This window comes from Lygodium microphyllum, chromosome 5 (assembly GCF_053477565.2).
Source record: "Lygodium microphyllum isolate KBCC chromosome 5, Lygodium_microphyllum_v1.1.10, whole genome shotgun sequence".
Taxonomy (NCBI): domain Eukaryota; kingdom Viridiplantae; phylum Streptophyta; class Polypodiopsida; order Schizaeales; family Lygodiaceae; genus Lygodium; species Lygodium microphyllum.
In genome coordinates this window covers 160,531,521-160,548,451 of record NC_141139.1, presented here as the reverse complement: position 1 = coordinate 160,548,451, position 16,931 = coordinate 160,531,521, and positions in this window count along the sequence as shown.

Sequence of the window (16,931 nt, the reverse complement as noted above, 5' to 3'; positions counted from 1 at the left end):
ATAAAAAAATCGAACACAAACTCCTCTCTTTCATATTCCTCGTATTTCTAGGAGATATACCATGTGTCCTTACTTAATAGTCCCTTAGGAAACCGCTCCTCTATCCTACGGCAAGGGATAACCTTACGCTCTCAATCGTGGATCAAATTCCTAGGAAAACAATTGCTATGCAGTCCAAGAGCTTTTTCGTTGATACCATGAACTATGCATAGTGCATAATGTAAATGGTTTAGTGCACAAACAGAAGAAAATCAGCATTGTGCATCGTGCGAAACAATTCTTTTCATGATTTCCATGCTAGCATTTATGTAATGAGGAAAGACACCGAGCCTTACGCTCATGCTGCCTTTCCCTTTGTTTTAAAACAACGTCCTATAGGCATGATGCAACGCATATACTAGATTTTAATTTATATTTCGATGCTCAACCTCCCCTCTTACCCTACCGTTTAATATTTTGCATTCATTGATAGGTGAAAATGTCATTTTATGTGTATTTCTTTACAAAGCAAGCGATAAACATGAACAAAAACATAGAAACGAGGGTAAACCGAGGCCAACCTCGTGCTTTACCTTCATCATATGCTGCACAAACACACATGTAATTTTTTGGAATTTTCCTCTTACCGTTTTCTAATTTTCTCCCATTTAAAACTCATTTTCACCATTTTTGGTATTTTTCCTCTATTTTCTTCAATAAAAATGACTAAAAATTTAAGATTGATTGTGGGATGTGGCCCTTAGGTTCCTTGACAGTAAAATTTCAGGTTTTGTTGGCATTATGTCTCATATTTCCCATTTATTTTGCAAAAACCCCATTTTTACCCCTTAAACGCGTGTTTTTCGGGTTTTATAACATTAATTTCATCCAGATCACTTATGATTTTCTGATTTTCAGATTATAAACTGTTGAAACTCATAAAAAACAACATCATAATGCATAATCAGCCCATGGGAACAATGTTTCATCAATCAAATAGCATAAAAACGCAAATTTCCTTCATAAAATTTGAATTACCGCTTAGGCTTCGTGTTTCGGGATCTCGATTTTGGTGCGGGACTGCGGATCAGCCCACATTCAATGTCCAACATCTTCACAATCAGCAATCTTCATGTCTACATCGATCCGGTCCCAATCGGACAAGCTTTCCTTCACCATTCTTCATTTCCTCTTACACACAAGAACAACCCCTTAGGGGAGAGAGAGGGAGGAGAGAGAAAGACTAGAATCAGATTTCTTCATTCAGGCCACCATTTCACGGGTGAAGACAGGCGATAGGATCAGCAAGAAAGGAGAAGATCTGGGCCATGATTAGTTGCATAGGGTGTTTGTAACCTGCCAATCCAAGATCCATCCATGGAGATCAAGCACAATTTTTGGGCATGCAGATGGCATTTCTTCCTCCATGATTTGATGCTCATTCTCTCTCCACGATTTCATGTGGCATAAAATGTCCAAACTCCCCAAAGGTCACCACCCAATTTGCGCAAAGTTTGGCCACCCTTTCAAATCTTGACCATCTATTGGCCATTTCCCTGTCGTGGCTCCGATTCGAGTGCTGTAAATTTCTGCACATCGGACTTGACATCCCGCATTGACTGGCAACTCTTGATAACCGGTACGGCAATTTGAATAATTATAAAAAATCCACAAGTGTCGCTCGAGCACCTTTTAAAAGCCGTCTTTCACTTGGTGCTTAAAAGCGTCCTAGCTGGAGCCATCGCCTTCGATGTTAAATATTTTCCCCCTAAATTCTGGATTTTTTGGCAATTTTTAGGCACATCCCGGGCTCAAAAATCAGCTCTCAACTGTGCAGCCGGTGGAATTGGGATATAAGTATTAAGTTTGCGAAGAACTTACTTTAGCTTCTTAACATAGCCCTGGACATTCTCATTTGGCTCTTGGCATGATAATTTAAGACACGCAACCAATACTGTTCACCCCTCTCATGTGCGAACTCTGTACGTAAGGCCGTGAAGAATTGGTCAGTGCTAGTTATGGTTCCGACCTCTAGACCGTGATATCATACTGCTGCCCTTCCTTTTAACATCATATTGAAGAACATCATTAGGTATCCTTTGTCTTGGATTCGATAGTTGAACATGAGCATTTGAAACTCCTTAACATAGAGTTCTCCATCTTCTTCTGCTAACCCATGGAAGATGGGTAAAGGTTCTCCTAATGCCGGTAAATCCGGTGTCCCTGTTTGGAATTGCGATGGGTTATGCCATGGCTACAACCGGATTGACAAAAGGAGTTAGTGTAGGTAAAACTACACCCCCACTTGAAGTGGGTTGATTGATTGGAAGTGGGAAAGTGCTAAGACTTCCACTTGCGCTCAAAGGGCTACTTATGACACTTAGGTTATTAGAACCACTATCGCTTATGCGTAGTGGGCTCCTTCTTTGAGGGGAATAACGCCTTACAATCTCCATTCACCGTCAAGCCCTCTCAGCACGTTCTGCTTTTTGTATTTCGGCTTGATGGCTCTTGTTAGAGGACATAAACCAACTATTTGGTCCCTAGAAACCCTAGATTTGGAACCACCACTTATTTGCGGCTCCCGGTAGATGCACCATTGTTGGGACCTAAAATGGGCCGGCACTGGCTATGGCACTAGCCAGACCTCATGCACACAATAGACAATCCCACCACACAGCCTCGCGGGCCAGTAGCATCTGTAATACACCAATGTACACTAAATAGACTTAATTATGCAATTGTAGCTGATATTTAGTCCAACGTTTACCTTCCCTTCTCCTCAGAGGGAGATCCCATAATATGTAGGCATGGTGTCTCGTCACAGAAACATCAAGAAGCTCCCCTTAACTAATTGCCGTGGCTTCACTACGACTCTCCTACACCTCAAGGATTGGCCCCAAGATGCATCACTCCAACATATGAAACATAATGCACAAACTCCACTCTTTTCTTATTTTGTACAATCTAGGAAGATATAGATCGTCACCAAACAGTCCCAAGCAAAGCGTACAACTGACCTACATCAAAGGCTACTTTCCACTCAACGTATAAGTCATATCCTAGGAAGACAATTGCTATGCAATCCAACATTGATACCAAGTCATGCGTCATCAAAAGTGCATATGATCCTAGTGCACAAACAATATTTAACAAATCAGCATTTTGTGATGTGGAAAAAACAGTCCTTTCATGATTTTCACTGAACGTATGCTTCGATGTATGGAGACTAGCACTGATTCCTCGTGCTACTAGCCCCTTAAACTGAATTATTGCAATTCTAAATGGAATGCATAATTAAATGTTTCAAAAATTCACACCCTCTCAATCTCTTAACCTCACCCTTTCCCTCTAACTCTTAGGTTATATTACGTTGCATAGGTGTAGGGTATTATTTTGTATGTATTTTTTGCATAAAACGGAAAAAACATGAACTATAACGTATAAACAAAGCCAAATTGAAGCCAAAATTTATGCCTAAGCTTTGTTATACAGCCACAACCATGAATCATAATTTTCTAAATTTTTTATAACGCGATTTTTTTAAATTTTTAGCTATTTTCTCTATTTATTTGTACATTAAAAAATATTATTTTCTAATTTATGACTAGTGATAGATTATGATAGCTGAAATATATTTTGTCTCGGAATTTTATCTCATGCGCATGTGTTCTCCCCACCCGAAACCAATAAAACCTTCATTTTTACACTAAAAATATACTTTTTGGGCTATAATTTAATTATTGTGACTATTTATTATAGCATATCTGAATTTTTTTAATGCACATCCCTCAATCATAATGTAAACAAGCTCCAAACAAATTTTTGTTCCATATGAATTCCATTTCAACTATAAAATATAAAAAAGAAGAAAATTTCGTTTGTAAAAATGAGACATACTGCTTATTTGTGTGTTGCGGGTTTTTTGATTAATTTTTTTGGGTTGCCAACGGACTGACCAACAGCAAATATTCAATGTTGAATATCTCCCCTCAGCCTCCTCTTGATCTTGGAGCAATCCCGTGCAAGCATTCTTCAACCAGTCTTCATTCTTCTTCATGTGCATGAACTACCCCTTCCTTAAGGGGAGAGAGAGGGAGGAGAGAGAAATACTAGATTATGATCAAGCCATCCGGGCAGCCATTTCTAAAGGTGAGAGTAGTGATGGAGAGTGTGGAGAACGAACATCAGGCTGATCTTATCAATTGATATGGTTGCATAGATGTGAAAGATGGCCTATAGGCCCCCTCTCCCAAAATCGTCGCCTGTTCAAGAGGACGCAATCACCCGTTTTTTTTTTGCCGCAAAAAATACATGTTATTGTATTTCCCGCAGGACAGATGAGTGGAAAATGGAAAAAAGGAAACAGCAAAAAAGGCGCCTTGATCGGTAACTAGACCCTGAAAATTTTAAATATTCGGGCACGACCCTCAGAAAGTCTCAGTGCCGCCCCGAGACAACAAAAGAGTAAAAGGCGCACCATTAAAATGTGCAAGCGCTCCCAAATCCTTGTAAAAGAGCGCTAGGCTCGCTCTTGTGCAAAGTGTATGCATTAGTTGGGAATAGGATAAATTAGAATGGTGGGAAATGGGAAAAAAGGGCTAGGCTACAGCCGGCCATGTAAAAAAGGAAAAAGGGGATGACCGCCCAAAAAGGATTTTGAGCTTTGTATATAAAGTTAAAAAGTGAATGAGAAGCTCATTCTTTGGTGTGTGGCAAAAAGAGTCTTCTTCTTCCTCTCTTCTTCTCTCCTTCTTGCTTGTGTGTGCTCTTGAGAGAGGGAGTGTGAGAGTATGAGGGAGTGAGTGTGTGTGGGAGTGAGGGATCAAGAGGGTGAAGCTCTTCACCATCTCCTCTTCTCTTCTTCTTTTCTCTTCTCTTCTCTTCTCTCACGCGTGCAGCTATGGAGGATGGAGCTTGGAGATGGAGGAGGCTTGAGGATGCTTGAGCTAGCATCAAGAATCGTGGAGCTACCGGAGTGCAAGAGAGAGGAGAGTACTCAATCAAGCATCAAGGTAAGCTCACTACACTCGTAGGATCAACGGCGCGTCGGCTAGGTGAGAGATAGCCATTAGAGCTCGCTTGGAATGCTTGAAACGATAAGCGGTCCATGGGTCTTGGCGGTTGAGCGAAAGCTCCCACATTTTGGTTCCGTTTTGCCGGGACCAACGGATTCAAGCTTGAGCACTTGCGCGCCTCATATCGAGCATCAAAGTAGGGTATTCATTCCCGAAACGGAGCTTGAGATAGGTAGGAAGTTTGGGTGTTTTCGATCTTCAAAACAAGTCAGTATTTTGGGATATTTGGGTTGTTTGATGATTGGAAAACATGGAGAAATTAGTTCAGTGTTTTGCTTTCGATTTTTGTTGCATTTAGAGTAGGTTAACATTAGGAAATCGCACCTGAGAGGCATAGGGTTTGTTGCTGTAAAACAGGGAGAAAATCGGGGAAAACAGGTGGAAAATGGAGGAAATGTTCATTTGAATGTGTAGGAATCGCAAGGAGAGTGATCGGTGACATCCGGGTAGTGTCCAGTAGGGTTATAAGTTCTTGAAGGGCAAGGGAATCCTCATTTGCAACCAGCTGAGTGAGAGAGATCAGAGAGAGAGAGAGAGAGAGAGAGAGAGAGAGAGAGAAAGAGAGATTGAGCGACCCGTTCGATTGATCAGTGCAAGGAGTGACGTTGCTATCGGCAATCCCCAGGTATATGGATCTCTTCCTCATCGCCCCAACATCATTCCTGTTGAATCTTGTAGCCTATAATAATCGATATCTTAAGATTTTGGATGAATTTATGCTCGAAAGTGCATTCAGGTCGGCGGAACCGGACACCCGATTCAGTGTCCGATTCTCAAAATCGGACGTCTGATTTTGAGAATCGGACATTCGGACAACCGTCCGATCGGACCACCCCGTCCAATTTTGGGACTCGGACCAACCCCGTTCCGATCGGACGCTTAGTTCAATCGTCCGATCGAGGAAATCGGACTCACGAGTTAGGACACGTCAGCAATCGGACCACATGCCTGGTCCGATCGGACCACTCATCTGATTTTTGAAAATCGGACACTTAACCCTCGTCCGATTCTAAGACTCGGACAGCTCAAACTCGGATCCACCTGGTCTGATTTCTAGAATCGGACCACTGGTAAATCGAACCACTGGTAAATCGGATGTCCGATTCTCAAAATCAAACACACCCTTAAGCAGAAAAGAAAAAGAGAACATCAAAAATTTACCCCCACGACCGATTGGAAGCACAACCCGCTCCAGGACAACATAGCGAACGCCTTGTAGGCAGTTCTCGACGTAGGAGTCACAATGAAGGGATAGGAGGACAATGCTGGAGCACTCCCCAGCGACCTGATGCATTGAGAACAAAAATCCAATCGTAGGACCTGTGATCGACCTCCTAGTGAACAGCAAGAAGCATCACAGGCCCTAGAACCCGCTAGAACGGCTAGGACTTGAACGACGAAGCTTATCAGACTCGAGACGAGATAAGAGGGCAATAGCATATAGAGATTGTTGCTGCACTCACATTGAATTCCGCACTTGAAGTACACATGAGGAAGCTGAAAGCCTGATTGACCACAAGTGCACGAGAAAAGACACGCCCTGAGTGAACAATAATTGAGGACTGTATTCAATAAGTCAAGGAACTCACCCAGATAAAACCACTTAAGGAACCCACCAGCAGGAGAGAACCAAGACATAGACAAACCATCAAAGCGCAGAATAGGACCAAGCAAGGAGCGCCAACGACAAGGATCTGTTAAGTCTATTCAACCTGATCGACAGCATAGTGGAGCGCGAGAACTCGACCATGACAGAAGAGAGCTCCGACCATCGGTCTAATGAGAAGCTCGATTTGAACGTATTCCCAGATGCTATTCAGTAGCTGGTGAGCACTTACGACGGGCACGCCTGGTACGAGCACCGCAGTAGGATAGCAGATGCAATCATTGCAGATCTAGAAGAGGAGAGAAGGCTAGCCCGCAAAGCATTGCAGGGCATAGCTGAGTACAATAGGGATCAGTTGGCTAGGAGCCAAAGGCAAAGCATGGAGCTGCATGAGGTGCAGCGAGTGCTGAACTTGGCTGGCCGAAACCGAATGGACCATGAGAGAGCACTGGAGGGAGACTTGACATTGAGCGAGCTCCTCATGAAACGGCTGCTCGATAATACCGCAGTAGAGCAGAGTGCCACCACACTAGCGATGTCGCTACTCGTAGGATTAGGGGCAAACCAAGGCTCAAAAAGCCAGGCCAAAATACCGATTGTTGCCAAGCAACTCGATAAGTACCAACCTCATGACGACCCATACAGCTTTGTTGAGCAGTTTGAGCAAGTCTGCGAAGCCAATGGCCTCAACGACCAAACTCAATGCTTGCAAGCATTCGGGCTTTGCCTAGGCGACAAGGGTAGGACGTGGTATATGAACCTAGATGCTGCAGAGCGAGCCAACTTCAATGACCTCAAGGATCTCTTCGTCAAGAGATTCGCCAAGCCCGGATACTCCGATAACCTGTTAGTGCGCTTGATGAACGTCAAGTAGAAAGAGAAGGAGGACATCTGCGACTACGTGACCCATGTGAGGAGTCTCTTTAAGAGAATCCCTCTAGGTGAACAACCGACTGACATAGAAGTTTCGACTGTATTCATTAGCGGGATTCGAGATGAGGAGTTGTACAAGGCTTTGGCAAGCAATTCAAGCTTGCAGCGGGACGTGGTGGCTAGAGTGTTTGACGAAGCCATCAGAGTCGATGATCAGCTGAAAGAGCGGAGCTCCAGAAGCTCAAATCCAGAGGAGAATAACTCGCGAAGCTCAGAGAGAACGTCAGCCTCTAGTGAGCAGTCAATTCCCAGCGTCCCAACACAACCTGACACTCCCAGCGTCCCAACGGCTCCACAAGTGGAAAGAAGCGCATCATTTGAGCACCAAGACTAACACATTGCACAAGTAGCCACTAAACACCCTACTGACCAATTCATGATGCATGCATTAGTTTCTAAGTTATCCAGTCCACCAGCAAAACCCCAACCTCATATGCAGGCCTCAAATCCTCCTATGAGCATAGATCTATCCTTGCCTTGGCCTCATACCTCACTCTACGAACATAGGAGATGACCTCTCACCACCTGCATCAGATGATTGGATGCCACATTCCCCTTGATAGCTAGGAGCTATGGATGGTTGCTCCTCGATGAGATGTTAGTAATGGAAGTATGCTCCTTGCCATGCACTTGGGAGGAATATGAGTTTGTGTTTGTCAAGATTCTCGAGGTAGCCAAGAAATTGATTGCCAAAGAGATCTCTCAAGAGTAAGCTCACAAACAATAACTGATCACATCAAATACCAGGAGCAAAGTCTCTGCAACAAGCCAGGAGTTTAGAAGAGCTGACAAAGCTAGCCGGATTTGACTCTTCCTTTATGCAAAAATGGTATGCTCTGTGTCTCCAATGGGAATAAGAGGGCTGTCAAATTATGATCAATGCTGAGCAGAGATGCGCAATCAAAATTGTTGAGTACGACCCTACCTATGTGGCTCCTACCTTGTTCAAAGTCTTGGCCATCATGTGTAAACACCCTTTAGAGGAACATGTCATGGCCCATCCCTATTTGTATCAACTCTTGACTGAGGAAGAACTACACATTGCTAGTAGGATGAACTCTAGAGACTTCTTAAGTGATGTCTTGACCTACCTTACATACATAAGCATTAGACCTCATGACATGGACCGTCACTCGGGGAAGTTACTATATGTATATCCTCTACATCACGTGCGTTCGAGTCTATTTATAAATATCCTTATCTGTGAGTTTTTCTTGAATAAAACCTAACCCTTGTCTACTCAATTTGTAAATAACCCCTTTATATTACACCTTTTTGTATGTAAATAATGCATAAAAATTGTATTTTTAAATCACCTTATTTTGACCCATGTGTGCACACATATATTCATGAGTAACTTACCTGAGGATCGTCATGCCCATTTGGAGTATAATCCAAATTTCTACGATTGGCTCATAACAGTAAAGCACAACAAGCGTATTCTTTAATGCCCTTAACCCTTTATCCTCCAATCCTAGGAAGGATTTTCATCACTCCTGGGGGGAGGCCCAGGTAGGATGGAAAAGAAATCATGACTTGAACTTTAGAACTTCAAACCCCAGAAAAGGTTCAAAAGAAAAAAAATACAAATAAAGGGCACTTGTACTTCAAGAAAAGCCTCTATGGGATTTGTGCTTGGAATGTGTGGATTGTTTGAAGTATAAAAAGTTTCCATTCTTTACTGAAACATCACACCATTCCATAATGTTTATTCTTAAACATTTTTCTTTTTTGGAAAAGGTACTCTCAAATGAGCTCATTGTAGGCTATTGTGCCATAACAGAAACTCAAAATGGTAGGCCAACTTTCATTCTCAGAGGAAGAGCAAAACATGTACTGACTCTGCACTGAAACATAAGTCTACAACTAGTTGAAGTACCGCAACATCAGCAATTTGAAAGAGCTGGTAAACAAGGAAGGAGAGTGAGACAAATAGTTGACCAGTGTAACCTTCGTAGATACATAGAGAAGGTGGGCCAAAAGATTGACCACGGCAACAAGTACACAAAATTCCTGAGAACCTTCAACGCAAGGAAGAACAGTAGCATGGTAATTGTTAGGAAGGAAGGTTCCCCTAAAAGAATAGAGGTTGTGCTTAGCCACCAGGAGATGGTGGAGAAAGCCTTAGGATTGGTCAACACATAGGGGAAGATATTGAAGGGGGGCGATGATACTCGGGGAAGTTACTATATGTATATCCTCTAAATCACGTGCGTTCAAGGATTATTTATAAATATCCTTATTTGTGAAGTTTTTCTGAATAAAACATAATCCTTTTTTATTCAATATGTAAATAACCCCTTTATATTATAACCTTATATATGTAAAATATATATAAAAATAGTATTTTAAAAATACCTTATTTTGAACCCACATGATGCACACATATATTCACGAGTAACTTACTTGAGTGTTTATAGCATGTTGAAGATATTGAAGACAAATGTTCACACCAAACGGGGTCAATCTAGGAGACATCATTAACCCTACCATCCAGTTACAAGCCAAGATGGTGCATGTCCTGTTCTCCAATCACACGAATACAATACCCTCATAGCTCAGATTCCAATGGTGATGCCTAAAAGTATTGCAGCATGGGCCCTAGATGAAATAAACTTGAATGCCTATGTCCGCAAGATGATTGAATCATCAGCCAAGGTATTGTCATTGAGCCAGAGACCTGCAAGAGGGGAGTCACGAGCCACCACAGCTAAATCAGACCTAAAAATGCATGTATCAAAAGAATCCATGATAGGGTTTGGAGGGGTTTTGATGACTCCCATTATCCAAGAAGCCGTGGGAGAGATAGGAAGGGAAGAGGAAGTAGGGGAGACTCTGGAGAGATCTCTCATCCAAGAATAGCACCTCTCCCTAGTCCCACAAAGCCCATCAACATCTCCGAAAGCAAGGAAGGTGGAAAACAAAGAAGCGAGCAAGCCACATAAAGAGAATGCAAAGTGAGCCTCAAGAAAGAAGGGAGTTCAACCCTGAGCTCAGCAACAATAGGAGGAGTCGAGTGAAGGACAGTGAGTGAGCAAGGCAGGGAGGGTTTGATCCCATCAAGCTAGGGGGAGTAGAAAAAAGCTTGTTGAAAATATCAAGCAAGAAGAAGTAGGAAGAAGACAAGGAATGCCTATGGAAGGCAAAAGAAGAATCCCAAAGGACAGATGAAGAACGAAGGAAGAAGAAACAAGAGGAGGAGGTAAGGCTAAGGAGAGAAGAGGATGAGCAAATGGATCTTGCCATCAAGCTATCGATCAAGCAACCCTCCTACGCCAAAGAGCTAGCTAGAAGGAGCCTAGATGATGCTCCTGCTAGAACTAGCTCTGCACAATAGCAAAAGCGGCCAGAGGACCTATGGCAGAAGGAAAAGGTAAGGCCCCATTAAAACTACCCTTGCCCATTATGGTTGCTATCACCACTACCACCCAAGAAACCATGGATGCCACAGTGCACCAAAGCAATGTGATGGCTTGGGTGCAATACATAGTTAACATGATGTAGCATCTTGGACCAACACCCACTGGAGGAGCCCCCATACTAGAAACAAAGAGACATATCCTTGTGGATGTTGAGTCTAGGAAGAAGGACCCAATGAAGGCCAAACTTCAAAGTCTCGAGCATGTTCCTACTCTGGGCCATGTAGGATAACTGTATAGTACGATGAGTACGTCAAGGAACTACTAGGCTAGCTAGAAAGAATAAAAGATGAGAGGAAGTCAGCACTGGTGGAGTTATAAACTGAAAAGAAAATATTCTATCGAGACTTGAAATGGGCCCGATACTGGCTCTATGGCACTAGCAGGCCTCTACTATGCACCCAAATTGCCTCTCAACCTCACGGGGCTAGGAGCATCTAAGGGGTATACTTTCTTAACCTCTAACATAGAACATTGTGTTTGTATGAATTGTAATCCACTGGATAACCCTTCCCACACTCCTCAAAGAGAGTCCCTACATATATAAGTATAATACAGCACATAAGCATAGACAAAGGGAGCACCCCTTGGCTAATTGCCACACTGCCCCACTACTGTGGCTCTCCTACACCTCAGGGATTGGCCCCAAGATGCACCACGCTCATACATAGAACACATACAATACATGATTCACTATTTTAATGAATTGTTCTAAGAGATGTAATATATTCCTCACTGAATACTCCCTAGAGGAGATGAACCACTAACCCTACAATGCTTAGGATACCTCACCTCCTCAATGTATGCCAATGTTCACGAAGACAATTGTTGTGCATCCAAGGATGATACCATGTGTTGCATGCAATGCAATTGTGTATGATTCATAATGCTCAAAAAAATTTGTTCATTAACAAAACTAGCATTGTGAAGGTGTAAACATGTTTTTTTAAATACCTTTACTCTAAACGCGATTGTTGCATTGCATAGGGCCAACATCGAGCATGTTCATGCTATTAGATCCTCTCAAATTTAAAAACCACGTGTCCTATATACTATGCATTAGAAAAGAATCTAAATTTTGTGTATTATCAGCCCTTAACAACCCGCTTCTCCCTACCACTTAAGGTTGTACATTCGATGGTATGTTTAGGAGTATTTTTAATGTATTTTTTCTTCATAAAAGTAGAAAATATCCACTTTAAGATAGAGATAGGACTGAATTGAGTCTCACCCTCATGCCTCAGCCTTATCATACATCCAGAACTACAAATGTAAAATTTTTCTATTTTTTAGATGTTAAAAATCTAAATTTCCCTATTTTTCTCTATTTATTTATTTATAAATATCAATATTTTTTTATTTACTATTATGGACTGATTAGGCTTCTTGATAATTAGTTTTATATCAGATTCCATTCCATAGGAACACCATATACACAACAAAACCCCAAAAACTCATGATTTTCCTTAAAACCGTAATGTTGCGAGTTTCACGTATTTACAGAGAAATTATTAGATGATTGATTTTTTCTAAATTTCTTAACATTTATCATAGATCACAATATTAAAAACCAAGAAAAATAATCTTCAACCATTTAAAAATGGAATTTATCATAAAACAATTAAATTTACAACTTACTTATAGAACCGCACTTTATATCGCATGTAACTCATGATTAGAGGTCTACTGATGCTTCCCAACATCCTCTGATGCTCCTTTAAACACCAAATTGGTGGCACCAAGGAGCGGCATTTTTTCACGCCATTTTGAAATGCCCCCTCCCCCTCATATCAAAAAATTGGGGGCTTTGGCCCCCCCAAAGGTCCATGCCCATAACCTTTCAAAACTTGGTCAAGTTTGACCTTCAAAGTGCCCAGTCTCCCGCATTTCCTTTGTCCGGCGGATCGATTGAGATTCCAAAAAATCCTAGGCATCCAGCTCGATGTCCCCAATGGCCATAAAAGTCATCTTGCTTAAATCCTATAGTCACAAAAATTATGAAAAATCCACAACTATTGTAATAGTCAAAATTTACATTCTCATCTTTCACAGTCTCAAAAAATTATCTAATCTTCATCTTCTGCTTTCGTCGGCTTTTGAATTTTGTATAAAATTTATATCATTTTGCTCCTTTCTAGCACTTCTAGGGTGTTTAAATTCTACTCTCATTGGCAACCACGGGATAGGGTGACTCAATGCATCGAATCCCACAAACTGATTTGCACAAACAACTACTATAAAAAACATCAAGCTGCTACAAAATAAAATATTCAACAAAGCACAAGAACAACTCTCACCCTACCCCTTAACATAATCAAGGCATAAAAATCCTCAAGGGATAGACCTAGCATAATATGGCAAAAATCCAGAGCAAGTTGTCAACCAAGTGCTCCAACACAGCTTGTATTAAAAGAACCATCAAAGAAGTCATCCTAGGTGGTGGCGTGCTGAACTACTAACCCAATTGAGGATAACTAGACCAAGAACTCCTATTAGGCGAGGACTCCTATAGCCTGGTCATCATATATTTTCATTTCATGATATTTGTCCTTCAAGTTTCTATACTTGGGCGAGTAAAAAGTTGGGAGCTGAGCATACTGACCCAAGGAGAATAGGGTATTGGCCTCAAGTCATCCTAACTTGGTACCCAAGAACCTACCAAGCTCTTGCAAGGCAACACTTAATCGTTTTCTTGCGCTCACTTCTTTTTTCACTCCAACCTTCCTTATTTCTTTATTTTGGCTAGCTCCTACCTCAAGGATCACAGCATTAACAACCAAGAACAACCATCTTCAACCATTAACAAATGAAATTTATCATAAAAACCATTAAATTTACAACTTACTCATAGAACCGTGCTTTATATCACATGCATCTCGTGATTGGAGGCTTGCTAATGCTTCCCAACAACTTTTGATGCTCCTCCGAATCTCGATCTACGCTCCTTCATGCTCCACATCATCCCACAGTCCATATCTTACATCTCAGCCCACCCCCTTCTCTCATAGATTAAGCATGAGAATACACATCAAGAGGAGAGAGGAGAGAGAAATACTAGATATTTATATTTATGATTAAGTAGCCATTTTGAGAGCACGAGGCAGTGATGGAGAGCAAAAAATATAACAAGTCCATTGTAATGATAAGTTGTGTGGGTTGCTTGCAGCCCCCCTATACCTTCACCGAATTGTCGCTAGGGGGTGACATTTTTCCCATGCTGTTTTGAAACCCCCCCTCCCCACGTCAAAAATTTGGGGGCTTTGCCCCCCTAAAGGCCCATGTCCATAACCTTTTAAATCTTGGTCGGTTTTGATCTTCAAAGCGTCTGGCCTCCTGCAATTTCTCCATTCGAGTCCAAAAAAACCTGCATATCCAGCTCGATGTCCCCAATGACTGAGAATTTTTCTTACTTCAATCCAACAATCAAAAAAATTATTAAAATATCTACAACCACTGTAACAGTCAAAATTTGCATACACATCTTCCATGGTCCTAAAAATTATCGAATCTGCATCTTCCGCTTTTATCAAATTTTAAATTTCGTATAAAATTTGCATCATTCCGCTCCTTTCTGGCACTTCATGGATGTCTAAATTCTTCTCTCATTAGCAACAATGGAATAGGGTGACTCAGCTCTCGTCAAATCCCACGAACTAATCTGCACAAAAATAGCCATAGAAAGCATCAAGTTGCTACATAACAGGATATTCAATAAAGCACAAGAACAATTCTCACCCTACCCCCTGATAGAATCAAGGCATGATTTTTTTCCTCAAGGGATAGGCCTAGCATAATCTAACAAAAATCCAAAGCAAGTCACTAACCAACTGCTCCAACACAATATGTCTAAAAAGAACCATCAAAGAGATCATCCTAGGTGGTGGCATGAGCTACAACCCAACTGACGATAACTAGACCAAGAATTGTTCCACGGTCTCTATAAACTTTTAGAGATCGTGGAAGACAAAAAATGTATGAAAAATCCATGGTCTCTAAAAATTGTTGAATCTGCATCTTCCTCTTTGGTCAGATTTTGAATTTCATATAAAATTTGCATCATTTTTCTCCCTTCTAACACTTCCTGGGTGCTTAAATTCTACTTTAATTGTAGACCATGGGATAGGGTGACTCAGCCCGTAAAATTCCATGAACTAATTTGCATTAAAAAAACCATACAAAGCATCAAGCTACTACAAAATAGAATATTCAACAAAGCACAAGAACACCTCTCACCCTATCTCCTGATTGAACCAATGTATGAAAATCCTCGAGGGATAGGCCTAGCATAATGTGACAAAGATCCATAGCAAGTCACTAACTTACTGCTCCAACACAACATCTCTAAAAAAAACCATCAAATAAGTCATCTTGGGTGGTGGCCTGAACTACTAACCCAACTGAGGATAACTAGCCCCAAGAACTCCTACTAGGAAATGACTCCTATAGCTTAGTCATCATATATTTTCATTTTATAATATTTCTATACTCGAGCATGTAAAAAGGAGGGAGCAAAGTGTAGTGACCGAAAGAGAACAAGGTATTGACCTTAGGTATCCTGACTCGATACCAAAGAACCTAATAAGCTCTCGGGAGGTGGCACTTAATCATTTTCTTGGACTCACTTTTGTTTTCGCTTCAACCTTCCTTATTTCTTTATTTTGGCTAGCTGCTGCCCCAAGGAAGATAAGGCATCGGTCTCTGACTTGTTTGTCCTCCCGAGGAACCTACCAAGCCTTCTAATGCAATAATCCAATACTCTTAGGATTTTTCTTTGTTTTCCTCTCTAGTTAAGGGGTTAGAACCCCTTTTTACACACCTTTGTATTTCTATATTTCATGTATATTCATGCTTGTCTCTTCTTTTTATTTGGTAGGCTTCTCTAACTGGGTAACACTAGCAAGGACTCCTAGAACAATTGTCTAATAGGCTAGTTGAAGAGGGTCACAAGGATTACCATCTAAAAATAGGTCTTTCAATGCTTAACAATGTCTTTACAAGGAGGTAGACAACTACTCAAACCTAACCTGACCTTGAGACTTCATGCCTTGATTGTCGGTCCCAATAAAAGAATAACTCTCCCCAAGTACATAAACACATACAGCATAAAAGGAAAGTACTCATAAAGGAAGAGCATCACCTGAACTTGGCCACAAGCAGCTTCTGCGCAACAAGGGGCTCCCTCTAGGTTTTGCTAAATCTATCTAGCACAACTCTTAAAAAAAACCCATTAACCATACCCGCACTAAATAGACACATGGCCTTCTTGGCCTAATGAATTGTGACATTTTGCTATAGAATGACTGGTCCTCTTGGCCTAGTGAAATAATTCTTGAAATGACCATTCTGTAACATACTATCGAAAAAAATCCTTAGTCCTGACCACATAACTCTATTGAAGCATAAGATCGACCAAGGATAAGGGATCCTCAGGCCCTATACTAAATGCATCATGTTATTGGCTAAACCCCCTACATAGATAACAAGGGGTGTCTGACAAATATGATGATAAATGATCCTATGTGTCCATGAAAAAATAGGAAGGCACTATTGCTATCTGACTCGTGACCCAAACTAGCCATCAACGGCCAAAATAGGATGTGTCAGCAAGAAGACCCTAAAGTAGTCCTAGGCTAATGTTAGAAGGTAACTATAAGAGCTCCGTCATACCACAATTGAAAATGACATCTTCAACAAAAGAATAATTGGCCAGGGAATCCACAAAGTGATTCTAATGTCAAGGATTTAACTCACAAGTCAGTGTCTCAAAAATATACAACATATCAGGGGGTAAAGGCGCCTCTGCCTAGCCGCCCATGTATTATTACACTAACAGTACCCGCGCCTGCACACTGTAGGCCGTGGGTGCCCATCATCGTCACTTTATTCTTTATTCTTTTAGTGAAAAATGAATAAAGG